The sequence below is a fragment of the Chiloscyllium plagiosum genome, unplaced genomic scaffold (genome assembly GCF_037043375.1).
Source record: "Chiloscyllium plagiosum isolate Xiang-an unplaced genomic scaffold, Cpla_swu_hap1 HiC_scaffold_12, whole genome shotgun sequence".
In the NCBI taxonomy this organism is placed as follows: domain Eukaryota; kingdom Metazoa; phylum Chordata; class Chondrichthyes; order Orectolobiformes; family Hemiscylliidae; genus Chiloscyllium; species Chiloscyllium plagiosum.
In genome coordinates, this window is record NW_028270150.1 from 12071039 (window position 1) to 12094398 (window position 23360).

At 46.3% G+C, this 23360-nt stretch overlaps 1 protein-coding gene across 7 annotated transcripts in view; it reads right to left on the reverse strand.

Moving 5' to 3' along the window:
- nrip1a (nuclear receptor interacting protein 1a) overlaps window positions 1–23360 on the reverse strand; it is a 115550-nt gene that overhangs the window by 12412 nt on the left and 79778 nt on the right. The window contains exon 1 of one of the 7 annotated variants that reach the window (XM_043701418.2): window positions 4448–4577. The exons of 5 other annotated variants lie outside the window; for them this stretch is intronic. The gene's annotated coding sequence lies outside the window, so the exon portion shown is untranslated. Of the gene's footprint in view, window positions 1–3051; window positions 3310–4447; window positions 4578–23360 lie in introns of those variants that run through there. One more of the 7 variants, XM_087992460.1, reaches the window with a different exon arrangement.

The following is a 23360-nucleotide window of genomic DNA, read 5'->3' on the forward strand; positions in this document are numbered from 1 at the left end:
AAAAATGACAGCAGTGGCCCCAAAACAGATCCTTGTGGCACACCATTGGTAACTGAGCTCCAGGATGAACATTTCCCATCAACCACCACTCTCTGTCTTCTTTCAGCTCGCCAATTTCTGATCCAAACCGCTAAATCACCTTCGATCCCAAAACTCTGTATTTTGTGCAATAGCCTACTATGTGGAACCTTATCAAATGCCTTACAGAAGTCCATATACACCACATCAACCACTTTACCCTCATCCACTTGTTTTGTCACTTTCTTGAAGAACTCTATAAGGTTAGTGAGACACAACCTACCCTTCACAAAACTGTGTTGACTATCCCTAATCAAATTATTCCTTTCCAGATGATTATAAATCCTATCTCTTATAACCTTTTCCAACGCCTTACCCACAACCGAAGTAAGACTCACTGGTCTATAATTACCAGGGTTGTCCCGGCTCCCCTACTTAAACAAGGGGACAACATTTGTTATCCTCCAGTCTTCTGGCACTACTCCTGTCGACAATGATGGTATAAAGATCGAAGCCGAAGGCTCGGCAATCTCCTCGCTGGCTTCCCATCCCATCCGACCCAGGGGTCTTATCTATTTTCAGATCTTGCAAAATTGCTAAAACCTCCTCTTTGTCAACCACAATCCCATCTAATCTAGTAGCCTATATCTCCATATTCTCACTAACTTGCCCTTTTCCAATGTGAATACTGATGAAAAGTATTCACTAAGTGCTTCCCCATGTCCTCAGATTTCACACACAATTTTCCATTACTGTCTTTGATTGGCCCTAATCTTACTCTAGTCATTCTCCTATTCCTGATGTACCTATAGAAGGCCTTAGGGTTCTCTTTGATCCTATCTGCCAATAACTTCTCTTGTCCCCTCCTGGCTCTTCTTAGCCCTCCCTTTAGATCTTTTAACTTATAACTCTCAAGCCCCCTAACTGAGCTTTCACGCCTCATCCTCACATAAGTCTTCCTCTTCCTCTTGACAAGAGCCTCACCTTCTTTAATAAACCATGGCTCCCTCTCTCGACAACTACCTCCCTGCCTGACTGGTGTATACTTATCACAGACCCGCAGTAGCAGTTCCTTAAATAAGCTCCACATTTCAAGTGTGTCCATCCCCTGCAGTTTCCTTCCCCTTCCTATGCAATCTAAATCTTGCCTAATCACATCATAATTGCCTTTCCCCCAGTTATATCTCTTCCCCGGCGGTACATACCTATCTTTGCCAATTGCCATTGTAAACATAATTGAATTGTGGTCACTGTCGCCAAAGTGCTCACCTACCTCTAAATCTAACACCGAGCCGGGTTCATTCTCCAGTACCAAATCCAATATGGCCTTGCCCCTTGTTGGCCTGTCTACGTACTGTGTCAGAAAACCCTCCCACACACATTGAACAAAAACTGACCCATCTAAACTATTTGAACTATAGTATTCCCAGTTAATACTGGGGAAGTTAAAGTCCCCTATAACAACCACCCTGTTATTCTCGCTCCTATCAAGAATCATCTTTGCTATCCTTTTCTCTACATCCCTGGAACTAATCAGAGGCCTATAGAAAACTCCCAACAGGGTGACCTCTCCTTTCCTGTTTTTAATCTCAGCCCAAACTACCTCAGTGGATCAGTCCTCAAACATTATCTCAGCTGCTGTAATACTACCTTTGATGAACAATGCCACATCCTTCCTCTTTTACCATCTTCTCTGTTCTTGCTGAAATATCTAAATTCCGGAATCTGCAACAACCATTCCTATCCCTCCTCTAGTCATTTCTCTGAAATGGCCACAATATCGAAATCCCAGGTACTAACCCATGCTACAAGTTCACCCACCTTGTTCTGGATGTTCCTGGCATTGAAGTAGACACATTTCAAAACCCAACATCCTGATTGCCGGTGCCCTCTCGTGACCTTGTGAACCTATCTCGGGGGTGTTCCAGGCGGGCTTAATGGGAGTTAAGTGTTGCGTTCTGGCCTTTCAGCTAGACGATGATGAGGAATCGCAACACAGTCTCCTGTCTTATGGCCCCTCTTTGGGAATGCTAGCGAATTGCTGCTCTGTTGATTTATAACCCTGTGCTCTTGTTGTAATATGTTGCAAATTATTCTTTGCGGTGAACAGGCACCACACTACCCTCAACCTCCTCTACAGTGGAACTACAATTCAGGTTCCCATTCCTCCCCCACCCCCCCACGCTGCATTAGTTTAAACCGCTCCCCCCTCCCCACTCCGAAGAGCATTAGCAAACTCCCCCCCGAGGACATTGGCAACCCGCTGGTTCAGGTGAAGATCATCCTGTTTGCAGAGGTCCCACCTTCCCCAGAATGAGCTCCAATTATCCATGGATTTCTGGTTGGGACATCATATTTCTCTAACATAGCCTCAGGGACCCACAAGTGACCCAGATTCTTCCGAACACATTTCGGAGGACCTCTCGTTGACAGACTCTCCAATTGGCTTCACTCACTCATTCTCAACTGAAACTGGACTTGGGGACCGTCAAAGACAGAGCAAGAGGTTACCAGCAATCCCAGACTGGACAGATCAGTCCCCAGAAGAAGGATGAACCAGGAGCCTTGTGGTCCTGAACGTTAAAGTAGAGGGAACTGTGCCTGTTCACCGCAAAGAATAATTTGCAACATATTACAACAAGAGCACAGAGTCATAAATCAACAGAGCAGCAATTCACTAGCACTCCCAAAGAGGGGCCATAAGACAGGAGACTGTGTTGCGATACCTCATCATCGTCTAGCTGAAAGGCCAGAACGCAACACTTAACTCCCATTAAGCCTGCCCTGAACACCTCCGAGACTCAACATGGAAGAACAGCTCTGGGTTTTGCCTCGTCCTATTGCCAACCTGCAGAGGGTTTGAGATTCCCAACAACCCAGTGCACTGAGCTTTGAAATCTGAGATCATCCCAAAGACTCCTAATTCACTTTCCAAGTCTCACTTCAATCCTGCCTGCCTAACCCAGCTGGCAAGCGCAGGAAGGAAGTTCGAGTTTAAACATAAACACATTCATCCTGAAGACAGTGACTCACAGTGTGCTTACGGTCCTTGGCATTGCCAGGTCAAAAGGAACTGCTGCATTTGTGAAACGTGACCTTATTCAAACCGGGGGCTTCAGTGACATCTCCTCAGCCCCAACTTCTGCTCCCTGACACAGGTCACTTCTCTGGCAACGAACCAATCGATGTTCAGCACTTGAGAGGGAACACATTAATTGTCCTTTTTAAATCCAAGTGTCCCCATCCTGGGCAGCCAACTCCCATTGCTGGCTCTCGTCTCACTATGCCTCACAGGATTTGAGACATGACTCATTGTGGGTGGATATCTCATTTCTAAGTCAGGGAAGGTCATGGGGGGTCAGTTTCCACTCCACAGAGCCGATTATAAAATGCTAGGCTAACGCAGCCAATGGAGCACTGCGGGAGTGTGACATGGCCAGGGGGAGCTGCCTCTTGTGTGAGCTGTCAATTCGCCCTGCCACATTTGAAGAAATCATCCAGGAAATATCCTCAGCCACTGTTTACACTTCAACCAACAACATCGAAAAAAACAGTCATTAACATTTGTCACACACACACTCACTCACTCACTCCAGTACAACAGTAACTTTATTTTTCTTTTCTTCATGGGATGTAGGCATCTCCAGCTAAGTCAGCATGTATCGCCCATTCCTAATTACCCAAAGGGCAGTTAAGAGTCAACCACATTGCAGTGGGTCTGGAGTTACATATTGACCAGACCAGGTAAGGATGGCAGCTTCCTTCCCCAAAAGGACATTAATGATCCAGATGGGTTTCATGGCAATTGACAACAGCTGTTATTAGACTCTGAATTCCAGATTCTCTTGCTGAATTCAAAGTCCACCCAGGATTCGCACCGGACCAGCAGAACATTACTGGGGTCTCTGGATTAATAATCTAGTGACAATATGACTACGCCATTGCCTCCCGCTTGAACAATAATTAATTCTTCTGAAAGTGTTGAGGCCCTGAGAGGGGCTACAGACTGACAATATGGAGAGAGGAGGTAAATATTTGTGAATCAACAAATTACAATCTGGGATATGCAGCTTGAAAGCACATCCAGTTGCAACATGCAAAGGGGAGGTGGAATAAAGTACTTGGACAGGAAAGAACTGCAGAGCACTGGGGGGGGGGGGTAAGAGCGAGGGTTATTGGACTGATTGGGATGACACTGTCAGCAGACTGTCAGACTATAGTAGGCTGAATGGCCTCTTTCTGTGCTGGAAGAGTCCATGAAGATTTTAAAGAAAACATCAGGAAACTCACTCATAAAACTCATCGAAGAGAGGCAGAAGCTGCCGGGGAAACTAACATACATATTAAAACGGGATGGAAATTGTTAAAGCCTTTTTTTTGAGCCAAAGGTACAGAGGTTTAAGTCGGAGAAAATTGTGCTTTTACTTACAGTGCTGGCGGAATGTTATCAACAGGCTGACAGCGCGGCGGTGAACCCGGGTAGGTGTGGGAGCTGTGACTCACAGTGAAGAGAAGTCACAAAAGTGCCCTCAATTCTCACCCTCGTGACACCCAAACGTACAACGGCGCACACAAACAATTTGTGAATTGAAGCCAGCTCGCGGTTTCGGAGCTGCTTCAACACAGAAGGAAGGGACTGCCTTCTGGAGATATATATAGGACTGAAACCAGGCAGCAACTCCCAGAGTGATGAAGGAGACTCGTTAATCTGCAATCGCCACATCTCTCTTTGATTTGTCCAATTTTCTTCCCCAGACCAAAGTCAAGCAATAAATCAGCAGCAAATTTTTCCAGTAACCTCCAACCTTTTTAAGTGAACTGCTAGTAAAAGGATTTTCTTTTACAAGTCCAGAAGCTTAAAATCCCTACAGTGCAGAAAGAGGCCCATTCAGCCCATCGTGTCTGCACCAACCCTCCGGACAGCATGCCATCCAGACCGACTTCCCCCTGTAACCCTGCATTCTCCACGGCTAATTCACCTAGCCTACACACCCCTGGTCACTCTGGGATATTTCTCCTGGCCGATCCACCCTAACCTGCACATCTTTGGACTATGGGAGGAAACCCACACAGACACGGGGATAATGTGCAAACTCTACACAAAGGGTTGCCCAAGGCTGGAATTGAACCCGGGTCCCTGGCACTGTGAGGCCATTTCATTTTTATTTTATTTTTGTATTTTATATATCACTTGTTTGCCTGCAGGAGTGCTGAGGGCAGGAGGACCTAGCTGGCATTTATGTTATTTGGAATCCATAGAATCCCTAAAGTGTGGAAACAGGCCCTTCGGCCCAACAAGTCCACACCAATCCTCTGAAGAGTATCCCACCCAAACCCATTTCCCTACCCCATTACTCTACATTTACCCCTGACTAATACAGCTAACCGACACATCCCTGAACTCTATGGGTAATTTAACACGGCCAATCCACCTAACCTGCACTTCTCTGGACTGTGGGACGAAACCGGAGTGCCCGGAGGACACCCACGCAGACACGGGGAGAACATACAGACTCCAAACAGACAGTTGCCCAAGGGGGGCATTGAACGAGAGTCCCCTGGCACTGTGAGGCAACAGTGCTAACCACTGAGCCACTGCGCCACCCTTCTAAAAGCCCAAGAGGTCACAGTGCACTTGACCCTCACTCTATGAAGTGCAGTCACTGTTGTAATACAGGAAGAGTCAGCAACCCAATTTGCTTGCAGTCAGCACCCACCCAAGAGGGTGGTGATACTGACAGCAGCTGGGATTTTTAAGCAATGTTATGGTTGAGAGATAGATGTTGCTTGAGTACATGGCAGGGGCTGAGGGGAAGAGGGGGGGGGGATCCTTTCCTGCCTTACCTCTGAATTATTGGGTCTTTTTTGTAACCAGCTGGAGTGCATCAGGTTCACATTGCCAGCTGGCTGGGCAGTGTTTCTCCAGGCTACACTAAGATCATTAGGCAGAGGAGCCGAAGTAGGCCATTCAGCCCATCGAGTCTGCTCTGCCATTCAAGGTGATTATGGCTGACCTGATCATCCTCAACCTCACTTCCCTGCCCAATATCCTTGATGCTTGCACTGATTTAGTTCTTATTAATTTTCCCATGGGATGTGGGCTTTGCTGGCTGGACAGCGTCAATTGGCCGTCCCTAATTGCCCTTGAGAGGGTGGGGATGAGCTGCCTTCTTGACCCACTGTAGTTCATGTGTTCTAGGTAGACCCACAATGCCCTGAGGAAGGGAATTCCAGACGTTTTGACTCAGCGACACTATGGTGAATGGCTTAGAGGGGAACTTGCAATTCCCATGCATCTGTTGTCCTTGTCCTTCTAGATGGAGGTGGTCATGGGCTTGGAAGATGCTGTCTGAGGATTTTTGGTGAATTGCTTCAGTGCATCTTATAGATGGTACACACTGCTGCTATTGAGCGCAGTTGAGGGAGGGATTGGATGTTTGTGGATGTGGTGTCAGTCAATACAGCCTTAGACAAACTTACTGACCCAGCCTTCTTTGGTCAAGAACCCCATAGATTTACCAAGAAATTTCCCTTTATCTCTGTCTTAAATGTGAGCCCCTTTACTCTGAGATGATGCCCTTTGATCCTAGACTCTCCCACAAGGGGAAACAACCTCTCCATATCTGTCCTGTCAGGTCCCCTAAGAATCTTCTACATTGATAGAATCATAGAGATGTACAGCATGGAAACAGACCCTTTGGCCCAACCCGTCCATGCCGACCAGATATCCCAACCCAATCTAGTCCCACCTGCCAACACCTGGCCCATATCCCTCCCAACCCTTCCTATTCATATACCCATCCAAATGCCTCTTAAATGTTGCAATTGTATCGGCCTCCATCACATCCTCTGGCAGCTCATTCCATACACGTACCACCCTCTGCGTGAAAACATTGCCCCTTAGGTCTCTTTCATATCTTTCCCCTCTCACCCTAAACCTATGCCCTCTAGTTCTGGACTCCCCCACCCCAGGGAAGAGACTTTGTCTATTTACCCTATCCATGGCCCTCGTGATTTTATAAACCTCTATAAGGTCACCCCTCAGCCTCCGACACTCCAGGGAAAACAGCCCCAGCCTGTTCAGCCTCTCCCTATCGCTCAAATCCTCCAACCCTGGCAACATCCTTGTAAATCTTCTCTGAACCCTTTCAGGTTTCACAACACCTTTCTGATAGGAAGGAGACCGGAATTCACGCAATATTCCAACAGTGGCTGTATGGTCACCTCTCATTCGCTAAACTCCAACGTGGACAGGCCCAACCTACTCAGCCTCCCCTCATAAGGCAGTCCCTCCACACCTAGGATCATCTTGTGAACTTTCTCTGGATTACATCCAATGCCAGTGTACCTTCCTTTAGAGTAAGGAGCCCAACACCATTCACAGTATTCCAGCCTCAGTCCGACAGTGTATAGTTTTAGCATCGGCTCTCTAATTTTATATTCCATTCCCTTAGAAATAAAGGCCTATATTCCATTTGCCTCCGGGATTGATTTGCGCTCAAAAGTGAGGCTCAAACCTGTGAACGTGCATCCAACAGGCAAGCGCGATGCCCATGAAATGCAAGACGTTGGGGGTTCATAGAATCCTGACAGAGCAGAAAGAGGTCACTTGGCCCATCAAGCCTGCATCAACCCTCTGAAGACCACCTCACCCTATCCCTGTAAGCCCACATTTGCCATGGCTAATCCACCAAGCTCAAGTTGAAAATCACACAGCACCAGGTTCCTGATGAAGAGCTCATGCTCGAAACATCGATTCTCCTGCTCCCTCGGATGCTGCCTGACCTGCCGTGCTTTTCCAGCAACACATTCTTCAACACCAGGTTATAGTCCAACAGGTGTATTTGGAAGTACAAGCTTTTTGAGCACTGCTCCTTCGTCAGGTAGCTTGTACCTCCAAATAAACCTGTTGGACTATAACCTGGAATTTTGTGATTTTTAACTTTTTTCAATCCAGTCCAACACCAACACCTCCGCATCATGGCCACCCAACCTACACATCCCTGAACACTATCAGCAATTTCCCATGGCCGATCCATCCTAACCTGCACATCTTTGGACTGTGGGAGAAAACCAGAGCACCTGGAGGAAACCCACGCAGACACGGGGAGAATGTGCAAACTCCACACAGACAGTCGCCCGAGGCTAGAAGTCCCTGGCACTATGAGGCAGCAGTGCTAACCACTGAGCCTCCCATGGCCTTGGGGAGGGGTGGGAGACATGATTCTGGGCAGGAATGCAAACTGCATGATGGGGTAGAATGTTAAAAAAAGGACGAGAGGTTACAATGGAAGAAAAGGGCGAAAGGTGCTGTGAAAAACTGCCAACTTCAGTCAAAAGAGCAGAAAAAGAGAGCCTTGCAGACAGCCTGACGCCCACACTGTATCAACCTCAAAAACACTGTGGTTTAAGAAGCTAAGAAATGAGGGCGCTTTACTGGGGGCGAGTGACCTTGATACAAAAGGGTTGGCAAGAAGTAGAGAATGTTATTGTACAGAAAGAGGCCATTCATTCCATCATGTCTCTCCTGGCTCTTTCATAAGAGTGAATCTTTCATTCCCATCTCCCTCTGCTCTATGCCAAAGCTCCACAAATATCCTTTCTCTCACATTTATCCAAATCTTCTTCCACTGTCCCATCAAGCAACACGTGCCAACCAGCTCATAACAGCTCACTGTCTACAAAGAAATTCTTCTGTCTAGTTCTTTTGCCAATTTATCTAAAATTTGTACCTTCCAGTTATGAACGCTCCTGCCACTGGGTACAGTTTCTCGTTATTTATTCCAGGGACATCACAGAGCTAGCAGTGGGCAGCCAAGAGTTGAACAAAAACACAGGCATATTAAAATACATCAGGCACATTAAGCCAACTCAGTGGTTAGCATGCTGCCTTACAGCGCAAGGACCCGGGTTTGACTCCACCCTTAGGCGACTGACTGTGTGGAGTTTGCACATTCTCCCAGTGTCTGTGTGGGTTTCCCCCGGGTGCTCCGGTTTCCTCCCACAGTCCAAAGATGTGCAGTTTAGGTGGGTTAGCCACAGGAAATGCAGCATTACAGGAAGGGGGTAGGTCACTCTCTGGAGGGTGGCTGTGGATTCGATGGGCCGAATGGCCTGCTTCCACACTGTAGGGATTCGATGAGAACTGGTCAGAGGAGAGGAAGAGAGGTACAGTGAGCAGTACGGTCTCCTGCTGTCACAAACAAACACGGAAACTCAGCAGGTCTGGCTGCAACTGTGGAGAGAAAGCAGAGTTATCTCTGAGTGCTAATGAAGAGTCACTGGAACGTTGACTCTGTTTCTCTCTCCACAGGTATTGCCAGACCTGCTGAGTCTCGCCAGCACGTGCTGGGTTTTGTTTCAGATCTTCAGTTCTTAGCTTTAATTTACTGTTTCTTGCTCTACCACCGTTCAGTGAAACCCACGCCACTACCCCCTCCCTGTGCCCTCAAAGTCACGGTTTACAACATAGAACATTACAGCGCAGTACAGACCCTTCAGCCCTCAATGTTGTGCTGACCTGCGGAACCAATCTGAAGCCCATCTATCCTACACTATTCCATTTTCATCCATATGTTTAACCAATGACCATGTAAATGTCCTTAAAGGTGGCAAGTCTATGACTGTTGTTGGCAGTGCATTCCACTATTTACTATTGACTCTGTACAGTTACAGTGAGTGACCCTCACCCTGAATAAACACTATTCTCTGAGTAAAGAAATTACCTCTGACATCCTTGTTTACCACTGATTGAGCAAGAGAACAAGCAATGCCCTTGTCCAGGACAATTAGGGATGGGCAATCAATAGGATTCAGCCAGTGTCACCCACATCCAAACTGAAAGAAAGTTGCCAGGGATCACCAAGAAATGGCAGGGTCTACACATTGCGATCAGGTACTGCTGCTCCTGAACTTCCAGATTAAAACTTCATTTCCAGGGAAGCAGAGGGTAGGATTCCAGTAAAATATATCGTGTGGCATTAAATATGTCCAGGTGACTCTCTGCTGTCCATCCCGATTCAAACTTCTTCAAAGGAGGTGTGGAAGGAAAGGCTATTTCACAGACTCCCTGCAGTATGGAAGCAGGCCATTCAGCCCATCAAGTGCACACTGATCCTCCAAACAGCACCCTACCTAGACCCACCCCATTACCGTATCCCCGAACCCCTGCATTTTCCGTGGCCAATCTACCTAACGTGCACATCTTTGTACTGTGGGACAAAACCCAGAGGAAGCCCACGCAGACAAGGGGGTGACATGCAAACGCCACACAGATAGACAGTCACCCCAGCGCGGAATCGAACCCGAGTCCCTGGCGCTGTGAGGCAGCAACGCTAACCAATGAGCCACTGTGCTCCCATTTGACCAAACAGCACTGTTTTAGGAAGCATACACTGAAACTTCCAGAGGTCGGTCCCATGGGAGTCGGCAGCGTAAATGGCCTTACACAGCAAGAGTCCATGGGGCAAGGAAAAGGGAACACTCTTGCAGCCTGTCACTCTGTTAGATCCTCAGCGGCTGTTCACCAGTCACAACTACATCGCCATACATCACCCAAACTCATAAATCGTATACAACCTCAGCCCACAGGAACTGTGAAAGTATCAAATGGAAAGATGTTCGGAAAGGTTTATTTTTGTGCCTAAGGTCATAGGGTCAATCCCCGCTCCAGTGACAGAGCACAGTGATTCAGCACTGCCCCAGGGCTACAGTGCACTGTGGAAGATGTGCTGCACTGTCAGACACCCCAGATTACAGAGACAATGTCAACCTGATTACCTGCCTTCCCACACAGGGTGGATGCAAAAATATTCATTTCAAAGGAAAGGAGATTACACTGCAGGCCATATTTACCCCTCAACCAACATCGCAAAAAAAAAATTATTGGCACAGTTATCAAACTATTGCTGGTGAGACACTGCCCTGCACAAGATGTGGAGGAGCTGGTGTTGGACTGGGGCAGAAAAAGTTAAAAATCACACAACACCAGGTTACAGTCCAACAGGTTTATTTGAGAGTAGAAGATTTCGGAGCGCTGCTATGTACAGTTACACTGTGACTCTCATCCTGAATAAAAACCGACTCTGTACAATTACACAATGCATGACCTTTAACCTGCTGAATAAACATTGACTCTGTACAGTTACACAGTGAGTAACCCTTACCCTGCTGAATAAACATTGACTGCACGGTTACATAGTGAATGACCCTTGCCCTGCTGAATAAACACTGACTCTGTACAGTTACACAGTGAGTGACCCTTACCCTGCTGAATAAACTACAGTTACACAGGGAGTGACCCTTACCCTGCTGAATAAACACTGACTCTGTACAGTTACACAGTGAGTGACCCTTACCCTTCTGAATAACCACTGACTCTGTACAGTTACACAGTGAGTGACCCTTACCCTGCTGAATAAACACTGACTCTGTACAGTTACACAGTGAGTGACCCTTACCCTTCTGAACAAACACTGGCTCTGTACAGTTACACAGTGAGTGACCCTTACCCTTCTGAACAAACACTGGCTCTGTACAGTTAGATAATGAGTGACCCTCAACCTGAATAAACACTGACTCTGTGGAATAGAATAGACTTGGGCTGAACGACGTAAAACCAAAGGGTGGCAGCAAAATGGTAACTGACCAAAGGGCTCCCTTTAAAGCAGAGATGTTTCAAACATAGATTCTGGATCAGTGGTGCTGGAAGAGCACAGCAATTCCTGATGAAGGACTTTTGCCCGAAACGTCGATTTTGCCTGTCCTCGGATGCTGCCTGAATTGCTGTGCTCTTCCAGCACCACTGATCCAGAATCTGGTTTCCAGCATCTGCAGTCATTGTTTTTACCTTGTTTCAAACATAGTGCAGGTACATTGCCATGAGAGGAATGGGTAGAGGAACAAATTCAAAACTTCCTGGATTGAAAAAGAGATAGAGAGTAACATCGAACACAAAGGTGTGCTTATGTCAGGTGGACAATATAATCAAGAACTTTGAAACAAAATAGAAACTTTCAGGTGAAAAAGCAAATAAGAGAAGCAAAGATCAAGGATGAGAAGAGACTGGCAGCTAAAATAGAAAGGAATCCCAATATTTTCGACAGGCATATAAAATTTTTGTAAAAGCAAGAACAGGATGGGTGATTTGCACAGGGAGGCAGGGGTCATTGCCCTTACTAACACCAGGTCATGGTTAAAAAAAAGATAAGACTTCAGACACTCGAAAAGCTTTAAAATTAATAGTCAGAGAGTCATACAGCACGGAAACAGACCCTTCAGTCCAACTAGTCTGTGCCGATCATGTTCCCAAACCAAACTAGGCCCACCTGCCTGCTTTTGGTCCATATCCTTCGATTCATGTAACTGACCAAATATCTTTTCAATGTTGCAACTGTACCTGCATCGACCTCTTCCTCTGGCAGTTCATTCCACATACCAATCACTCTCTGTGTAAGAAAGGTGCCTCTTGTCTCCTTTTTAAATCTTTCTCCTCTCACCTTAAAAATATTTCCCCTAGGTTTGAACTCCCCCAACTTAGGGAAAAAATACCTGCCATTCACCTGATCTATACCCCTCATGATTTTATAAACCTCTACAAGGTCACCCCTCAGCCTCCTACACTCCAGTGACAAAAGTCCCAGCCTCTCCAGCTTCCTCTTATAACCCATCCATTCCTGACTGCGCATATCAGGCTGATGGTTTTTCTATTCATTGTATGGGCTGCATAGGTAAGACAAAGGGTGGAGAGGTTTGGTTTTTAATCAACAACTTGTGGTGCATGGACATTGCAACCCTGGGCAACCACTGCTCCCCAAACCTTGTATTCTTCACCATCAAATGTCGCCCCTTCTATCTACCACGGGAATTTACCACTGCTATACTAACCGCTGTGTACACACCATCACAAGCAAAGGTTGAGGAAGCTCTGGATGTGCTGAACTTCACCTCTAACACCCTAAAGATGGAACATCCCGAGGCCCTGTTTATTGTAACTGGTGACTTCAATCAAGCCAATCTAAGGAAGGTGTTGCTCAAGTACCACCAGAACATTACCTGCTCCACCAGGGGCCAGAACATGTTAGGCCACTGCTACACCACTGTGAAAGATGCTTACCGCTCCATCCCCGCCCTCTGACCAGAATGCCATGCTGCTTCTCCTGGCTTACAGACCCTCCCTCGCTGATACAGATCCAGTGCTGGTCGGAGGCTGCAGAGGATCAGCTCCGGTACTGTCTGGAATCGGCTGATTGGGCCAAGTTCAAACAGTCTGCAGGTGCCTTGGACGACTACGCCGCCACTGTCACAGACTTTATCACCAAGTATTTGGAGGACTGCATACTGAGGAAGTCAGTCCGGGTGTTACCCAACAGGAAACCCTGGATGAGTCAGGACATACAGAACCTGCTAAAAACCAGGCATGAGGCCTTCAGATCAGGAGACCCACTCAAATATAAGGAATCCAAGTATGACCTTCGCAGACCCATTAAGACAGCCAAGGACCCATATCGACCCAAACTAGACACCCAGACAGACACCCGGCGACTATGGTAAGGTCAGAATGACATCACAGGTTCTAAAACGAGACACTGCAAGATAACACACGATCCCTCCCTGATCATCTCAACGCCTTCTACGCTCGCTTGAGCAGTATTTTGGCGGAGAGGTAACACCTATTCCAAGAAGTCCTGACGAACCTATCCCAACAGTCACTGCATCAGAGGTCAGATCAGTTTGCCTTCGTGTGACTCAAAGGAAAGCGATGGGACCAGACGGAGTACCAGGCCGTGCACTCAGAGCATGCGCAAATCAACTGGGAGAGGCCTTCTCGGACATCTTCAACCTCTCCCTGCAGCAGGCCACTATCCCTGCCTGTTTCAGGAGGGCCAACATCATCCCTGTGCCCAAGAAGGCTCATGCAGCATGTCTCAATGACGACCGCCCAGTAGCCCTAACTTCGTGGTCATAAAGTGCGTTGAAAGGCTGGTCATGGCATTATTCAACTCCAAGCTCCCCACTACTCTTGACCCACTCCAAATTGCCTATCGGACCAACAGATCCACATCAGATGTCACATCACTTGCTCTTCACTCCTCAGGAGGGTTGGATCTGCAACAAGGTGGGAGGAGGGGAGATGAGGAAACTGGTAAAATTGACATTGATGCTGTGTGGTTGGAGGGTCCTGAGGTAGGAGATGAGGCGTTCTTCCTCCAGGCATACAGGAGCAAGGATTAGGTGTTGGAGGCGGCCCAGGACTTGCATGTCCTTGGTGGAGGGCCAGGATTTAGCATTGGAGGAGGCCCAGTGGAATTTGCAGAGGCAATTGCCATAATGTTCTAGTCTTCGTTAGACGTAGGGCTAGTGTCAAAGGAGTGGTGAATTATAAAGATTACACCCTTGATGAAAAGAGGGGATGTCAGTCACACCTAGCAAGTATAGACCAGTCAGTATGACCTCAATGGCAGAAAATCTTCTTGAAATGCTCTTCGATAACAAAATTAGAAGTCATGTGCAAATGTTTGGATTAATTAAAGAAAGCCAATATGGGTTTTTCAAGTGCAAATCACATTGAACTCACTTGCGCAAGAGTTTGATGGGGTTGCAGTGAGGACTGATGAGATTTACATGGACTTCAAAAAGACATTTAATACAGTGCCATACAAAATCTTGTGAGCAAAATTATAATTCCTGGAAATAGAAGGGACAGGAGCAAATGGACACAACATTGGCTACGTGATAGGAAACACAGATCATGGATCTCTCCTTGGCATGGAGAAAGTTTGCCAAGGAATCCTGCAAGGTTCAGTTTTCGGATCCTCACTATTCCTGACACACATTAAATGACCTAACGCACAGGGCAGAAGTGGTGGATGATATACAGCTTGAAAGAATTGCGAACTGAAATGGCCAGTGGAGGACATCAAATGGACATGGACAGTATGTGGAGACAAGTGGCAAATGAAGTACAATGCAGAGAAATGAGGGGTGATGCACTTTAGAGAAAGGGTGTGGAGAGATGGCATAAAGGATACAAGTGTAAACAGGGTGCAGGAATAGAGGGATCTTGACATATATGTGCATGACAAGACAGGTTTCAAGGGTAGTTAATAACAGATGTGGTATTGTAGGCTTTAAAACAGCAGCATATAGTCCAAGAACAAGGAGGTTGTGTTCAACCTGTCAGAAACATTGGTTTGGATTCAGGTAGAATATTGCACTCAGTTCTGGACATCGCTCTTTGGGGAGGATATGAGGCATTAGAGAGGACACAGAAAAGTTTCACAGGAATGATCCAAGGAGAAGCATTTCTGTTGAGGTGCACAAATAGATTGGCGACATTAGAATAAAAATGGATAAGCGATGGAGAAGCTCAGCATCTGGTGAGAGAGATGCAGAGGTAACGTTTTGAGTCCAAGATGGCTCTTGTTCACGTTTGATGAAATGGAAATTCTGTCTGAGGGAAGAACAGAACTTCTTCGTGATACCCAGAAGAGAAGTGGCAGTGAAATTGGGAAAAACTGGGAACTGCTTTACTTCAAGCAATGGTTATGATGAGATTTTTGTGCGAGGTACCAAATTGTGAGGGGTCTAGTCAGAGTAGATAAGGAGAAACTGTGCCCATTGATTGGTACGTTGGGAAACAAAGTACAGATTTAACATAATCAATAACACGAGCCATAGTGAGAGGAGGGGAAACAGTGAGCGGTGAGGATGTGGAACGCACTGGCTGAGAGTGTGGTGGAGGCATGAGATATTTAAAAGGGGATTGCATTATTATCTCCAAAGGAAGAATATGCACTGTTACAAGGAGAAGGGCGCAGATGAACTGCTCAACTTAAGAGACAGTAGAGATACAATAAGCTGAATGGACTCCCTCTGGGATTCTGCAGTGGTCAGAGGAGATCATTTGATTCATTTTTCACACAACAGTGCTCTTCTGCCACAATAGTACAATTTAGAGCAAGGTTTCATTGCCTACCCTCCCCGAGTTTTGATCCAATTTCCTTTTGAAAGTTAGTATCAAATAAGCTTTCATAGTAAGAACTCACCGAGTTAAAATAAAAGCCTCTCATCTCCTATGTGGTTCTTTTGCCAATGATAGTATATCAATGCCCTTTGGGTTACTAACCCTCCAGTCAGGGGAAACAGTCTCTCACTATCCATTCTCTATCAAAACCACCAAGATTTAGAGACCTCAACCAAAACCACTTAAAATAGATGATTTGGTCACGATGACATCGCCGCATGTGGGACTTCACAAATCAATTGCCAGGTTCTTGACATCTTCTGAACTTTAAAACAATTTCATTGGCATTTTGTGATCTCCTGAGATGCTATGCAAATACAGGGTTTTTCTTTACAATTACTAAAGAAATTGAGGGTTTGGTTAAGATAAAGAAGGGAGGATATGTCAGGTATAGAGAGGATAGGCCGAGTGAATCCTTACGGGAGCATAAAGGGAGGTGGAATATTCTTAGGAGGGAAATCAGGAGGGCAAAAAGGGGACATGAGATAACTTTGGCAAATAGAGTTTAGGAGAATCCAAAGGGATTTTACAAATACATTAAGGACAAAAGGGTAGCTAGGAGGAGGATAGGGCCCCTCAAAAATCAGCAAGGTGGCCTTTATGTGGAGCCACAGGATATGGGGGAGATACTAAATGAGTATTTTGCACCAGTGTTTACTGTGGAAAAGGACATGGAAGATATAGAATGTAGGGAAATAGTTGGTGATAACTTGAAAAATGTCCATATTACAGAGGAGGAAGTGCTGGATGTGTTGAAACGGTTAAAGGTAGATAACTCCCAAGACCTGATCAGGTGTACCCTAGAACTCTGTGGGAAGCTAGAGAAGTGATTGCTGGGCCTCTTACTGAGATATTTGTATCATCGATAGTCACAGGTGAGGTGCCAGAAGACTGGGGGTTGGCTAACATGGTGCCACTGTTTAAGAAGGACGGTAAAGACAAGCCAGGGAACTATAGACCAGTGAGCCTGACGTCAGTGGTGGGCAAGTTGTTGGAGGGAATCCTAAGGGACAGGATGTACAGGTATTTGGAAAAGCAAGGACTGATTAGGGATAATCAACATGGATTTGTGCGTGGGAAATCATGTCTCACAAACTTGATTGAATTTTTTGAAGAAGTAACAAAGAGGGCAGAGCAGTAGGTGTGATCTATATGGACTTCAATAAGGCGTTTGACAAGATTCCCCATGGGAGACTGGTTAGCAAGGTTAGATCTCATGGAATACAGGGAGAACTAGCCATTTGGATACAGAACTGGCTCAAAGGCAGAAGACAGAGGCTGGTGGTGGAGCGTTGTTCTTCCATCCTGGAGGCCTGTGACCAGTGGAGTACCACAAGGATCCTTGATGAGTCAAATACTTATCATTTATATAAATGATTTGGATGTGAGCATAAGAGGTATAGTTAGTACGTTTGCAGATGACACCAAACTTGGAGGTGTAGTGGACAGCGAAGAGGGTGACCTCAGATTACAACAGGATTTGGACCAGTGGGCTGAGAAGTGACAGATGGAGTTTAATTCAGATAAATGCGAGGTGCTGCATTTTGGGAAAGCAAATCTTAGCAGGACTTATACACTTAATGGTAAGGCCCTAGGGAGTGTTGCTGAACAAATAGACCTTAGAAAACAGGTTCATAGCTCCTTGAAAGTAGTGTCACACGTAAAAAAGGTAGTGAAGGCGGTATTTGTTGTGCTTTCCTTTATTGGTCAGAGTATTGAGTACAGGAGTTGGGACGTCATGTTGCGGCTGTACAGCACATTGGTTAGGCCACTGTTGGAATATTGCGTGCAATTCTGGTCTCCTTCCTATCGGAAAGATGTGATACTTGAAAGGGTTCAGAAAAGATTTGCAAGGATGTTGCCAGGGATTGGAGGGTTTGAGTGAGAGTGAGAGGGAGAGGTTGAATAGGCTGGGACTGTTTTCCCTGGAGCGTCAGAGGCTGAAGGGTAACCTTGTAGATGTTTATAAAATCATGAGAGGAATGGATAGGATAAATAGAGAAGGTCTCTTCCCTGGGGTGGGGGAGTCCAGAACTAGAGGGCATAGGTTTAGAGTGAGAGCTCCCTTTTATATCTTTCCGCTAAGGGGCAACTTTTTCACACAGAGGGTGGTGCGTGTATGGAACGAGCTGCCAGAGGAAGTGGTGGAGGCTGGTCCAATTGCAATATTTAAGAGGCATTTGGATGGGTACATGAATAGGAAGGGTTTGGAGGGATATGGACCAGGTGCTGGCAGGTGAAATTGGTTTGGGTTGGGAAGTCTGGTCGGCATAGATGAGTTGGACCAAAGGGTCTGTTTCCATGCTGTACACCTCTATAAATCTATGACTTATGTCCTTCATTCATCCTGCTGTCAGGACAGCAACCTCTACACAATGGAAGTTCCAAAGTGCTTCGAACTATCTAGTTCATCTCCTCTCCATCCTCCTCATTGTCCCTCATCATAGGAACTAGAAGATGAAAACAGGATTGCTCACCCCATACTGATACTCAGTTAAATCCCACTCTCTCAGTCTCAGGCTTCATGTGGCACATGACCTCCAACTGTAGCCAGGAATCTCAACAGAGAATGGTTTCTGGATCACTAAAAGGCAATGGAAAAGCCATTTTGAATCATAGAAATGTACAGCATGGAAACAGACCCTTCCATCCAACTTGTCCATAACGACCTAATCTAATACCTTAACCTAATCTGAACTCAATTGCCAGCATTTTCTCATATCCCTTTAAACCCTTCCTATTCATATACCCATCCAGATGACTTTAGTAGCCTAAGCTGCAACATGTCCTCCCAACTCCCATATGCCATGCTCTGTCCAATAAAGGAAAGCGTACCAAATGCCTTCTTCACTATCCTATCTCCCTCCGACTCCATTTTAAAGGAGCTATGAACCTGCATTCCAAGGTCTCTTTGTTCAGCAACACTTCCCAGGACTTTACCATTAACTGTATAAGTTCTGCCCTGATTCACCTGGTCCTTTTCAATTTGCCGTGAGAGAAACTTAACTGAAGACAAGTTAGGTTAATGTTGTGGCTGTCACTGTCTCCAAAACCTGTCCAGCTGGAAGTCAGGAATGTGATGGAATACTCTCCACGTGCAGCTCCCAACAACACTCAAGAATCTCGACACCATCCAGGACAAAGCTACACACATGACGGGCACCACATTCGCACGTGTCCACTCCCTCCACCACCGACGCTTAGTAATAGCAGTGTGCATTATCTATAAAATATACTGCAGAAATTCAACAAAGATCCTTAGACAATATCTTCTGAACCTTGGACCATTTCCATCTTGAAGGACGAGGGCAGAAGATGCATGGGAACACCCCCCCCTGCAAGTTCCCCTCCAAAACACTCACCATCCTCACTTGGAGTTTGTTTTTATTCATTCACAGGATGAGGGTGTGGCTGGCTGGTCCAGCATTTATTGCCCATCTTTGATTGCTCAGAAGGCACTTAAGAATCAACCCCCTTGCTGTGGGTCTGGAGTCACATATAGGCCAGACCAGCTAAGGATGGCAGCTTCTCTCCCTCGAGGACATTAGTGAACTGGATGTTCTTTCAGTGTCGCTGGGTCAAAACCCTGGCACTCCCTCCCTAACACTGTCATGGCAACAGTACCAACACTACACTGCCATGATTGCTTCACCAGGCTGCTCTTGGGAGAGGCAGTAAATGATGACCTTGGCAGCAACACACATACCACAAATGAATAAAGAAAGATTTTTTTCAAAAAGGTCCAACAGAGTCTTTCCCCTGCCTGGGACAGCTTCCCAGGCTGACATACCTTCCAGCCCAGGCTCAGTGCTGCAGAGGGTAGCAGTGCTGAGACGAGATGCCAGGCTAAAGGGCCTGTCTGCTCCAGCAGATTCTCACAGCGTTGTAAGGGAAGCTCCCATCCAGTATCACGGTCAATGCTTCTCCATTAACCAGCAACACAGATTACATGCCTATTTTTTTTCATTGCTGTTTTGTGTGCAAATTGGCTGCTACTTCGCAAAAATATACAATAACAGAAACTGGCCATTCACCCATCTGGGTCTGTGCTGATTTATATTAGAGTCCCTACAGTGTGGAAGCAGGCCATTTGTCCCATCGAGTCCACACCGACTCTCTGAAGAGCATCCCACCCAGACTCATCCCGCATCCCATCTCTGTATCCTTGCATTTCCCTTGCGTAACCCACCTAGCCTGCACATCCCTGAACACGATCGGCAATTTAGTATGGTCAATCCACCCCAGCCTGCACATAGCAATTTTGTGGGAGGAAACCGGAGCGCTCAGTGGAAACCCACACAGACACAGGGAGAATATGAACCCCACATAGACAGCTACCTCAGGCTGGAATCAAACCCGGGTCCCTGGCGCTGTGAGGTAGCAGTGCTAACCACTGAGCCACCAACCACATTCTGAATGAATACGCTCCTGCAGAACATCATCCAATGTTATTAGTGTAATCTCCCATTCATTTCTCCCACCCTTTATTCACATGCATTCCACACATTCTCACGTCTCGCTGGGGAGAGAAATTCTGTTTCCTGAATTCCTACTTCAAGTTATTGCTAATCATATTTATGACCCCTAACCTTCTGTAACCCCGTGGCGAACAGCTAGACCCCCATAAGGCAGAAGCAAAGAGAAGCCAATCTCACATACACAGCAGTTGATTGTGGGAAAAGAAGGAAATACGACCAGACTGCTGACTGAGCAAATGATTGAGGCTAAAGGACACTCGGACTTTGTGGTGACTGTGTCAAGGACAGATAAGGCAACAATGGAACAGATGTGTCCTGTTTACCCAACCCTTGGATGGACGATCTCAGGGTCGTAAGGGTCACGGGCAAGGGAAGGTTATCAAATATTCAGAAAGACGGGAAGATGCAAAGAAACATATAAAAGACAGAACATCGGTGGTGACGATTTGGGAACATACAATGCAAAAGGAAGGCCCAGAGTTCAGAAATCAGAGAGAACCATGTCCCGTTGGAATGAACCTGATCAATTTGACTCACATGGATAACATCGCAGTCTGAGCTGAGAGTCTTGAGATTTAGTGCAATGGGTGACAAGCTACACTAGTGAGTTAGATGCAAAGTGATCAACAATTAATTGAACACCTGTATATTTGAAATGATTTCAGTCCTCAAAGATGAACAAAAACAGAAGTTGCTGGAAAAGCTCAGCAGGTCTGGCAGCATTGGTGAAGAGAAATTAGAGTTAATGTTTTGGATCCAGTGACCCTTCCTCAGAATAAAGATCAAGTTGTCCAAGACTTTAGTATAAGTGTCTCTCTGTCAGCCTTGCCCTATGAACACAACACTTCCCAATTGATAACAGTGATAACACACATACATTTCTACACTGCTTGCAAAATACTTTGGAAAGCTCAGTTATGGAGTCAGAAAGTAATACAGCACAGAAACAAACCCTTCAGCCCAACTCTCCCATACTGATCAAGTTTTTAAAATTGAATGAAACCTATTTGCCAGGATTTGGTCCATGTTCCTCCAACCCTTCCTATGCATGTACCCAGCCAGATGCCTTTTAAATGTTGTAATTGTACCAGCCTCTAAGACTTCCTCTAGCAGCTCAATTCCATGCATGCAACGTCCTGTGCGCAAAAACGTTGCCCCTTAGGTCCCTTTTAAATCTTTCCGCTCTCGCTTTAAACCTATGCCCTCTAGTTTTGGCCTCCCCTACCCTAGGGAAAAGACCTTGGCTATTCACCTTAACTATGCTGGTCATGATTTTATAGACCTCTATAAGATCATCCCTCAACCTCCCATGCTCCAGTGAAAAAAAGTCCCAGTCCATCCAGCCTCTCCTTATAACTCAAACCCTCCAGTCTTGGTAACATCATTTAAACCTTGTTTGCACCCTTTCAAGTTTAATAACATCCTTTCTACAGCAGGGCAGCCAGAATTTTATGCAGCGCTCCAATTGTGGCTTTAGCAGAGTCTTAGGAGAAAGTGAGGACTGCTGATGCTGGACAGTCAGAGTCGAGAGAGTGGTGCTGGAAAAGCACAGCCGGTCAGGCAGCATCTGAGGAGCAGGAGAGTTGATGTTTCGGGCATAAGCCCTTTATCCTAATGAAGGGCTTATGCCCAAAATGTCATTCGCCTGCCCCTCAAATGCTGCTGACCTGCTGTGCTTTTCCAGCACCACACTCTCGACTTAGCAGTGTCTTGTACAGCTGTAACAATGACATCCCAACAATTGTACTCAACGCTCCAACCAATGAAGGCAAGCATGCCTTCTTAACCATCCTGTCATGCCACTTTTAAGGAACTCTGCACCTGCGCCCTTCAGTCTCTTTGTTTGACAACAATACCCGGCCCTACCATTAACTGTCTAAGCCCTCTTCTAGGTGCTATATAAATGCAAATGCTTCCTGCTCATGCTTTAAGTTCAGGCACTGGCCTCCACATCATGCTGCAGTGGTGATTAAAGGGCAATGGGTTTCACTTCTTCATTAGACAACTGTAAAACACACCCAAATTGCTCTCAGTTCAAGGAACATCACCATGTTTCCAACAATAAACATCCTTTTTTTAAAAAGAATTCTGTCCTCTTGCTCCACATTGACTTCGACATGAGCCACAGGCAGCTGACCTTCACAGCTCTGATCTGCCGTGACCTTGCTTAGAGCTCCTTAAAGTCAATCAATAACTAGGACCTTGAACAAAATACAAGCGAAAGGGAGGGAAACTGGAGGTTAACAGAAAAGAACGCAATCTGCCTTCATCGCCCACGAGCGTGATATTTTGCTGATGATATCCCTTTGTGAAGTTAAACGATAGCACTACAAAGAGAAAGCTTTCTCCCGAAGGCTACTAATTAAAGTTTGCAGCATTAGTGTCAGCCTGAGAGAGAGACAGAGAGACAGAGAGAGAGAGAGAGAGAGACAGAGAGAGAGCAATGCAAGGTTAGATTGCTGTGTGTAGCTCTCCCCAGGGTGAATGTTCTCCCCAGGGTGGGTATCCAACGCCCAGCAGGGGCTGCCTGAGCTGGCGAACAGGAATTGGCCTTAGTGCCACTCAGTGCCTCACGGACACTCTGCTGCGAGAATTAGAGTCAAGCAGCAAACCAATGCCCAGCATTTTGAATCGAGGTGAGTTACTGTCAGGAAACAAACATTTCACGGGAAAGGCACACCATTGGGTTGGCTATGGAGTAAAGCTCGCTCTACACTTTTAACCTTAAAGTAAACGTCCCTCCACACTGTCCCCATCAAACACTCGCAGGACAGGGACAGCACAGGGTTAGTAAAGCTACCACTACGCTGTCCCTATCAAACATTCCCAGGACAGGGACA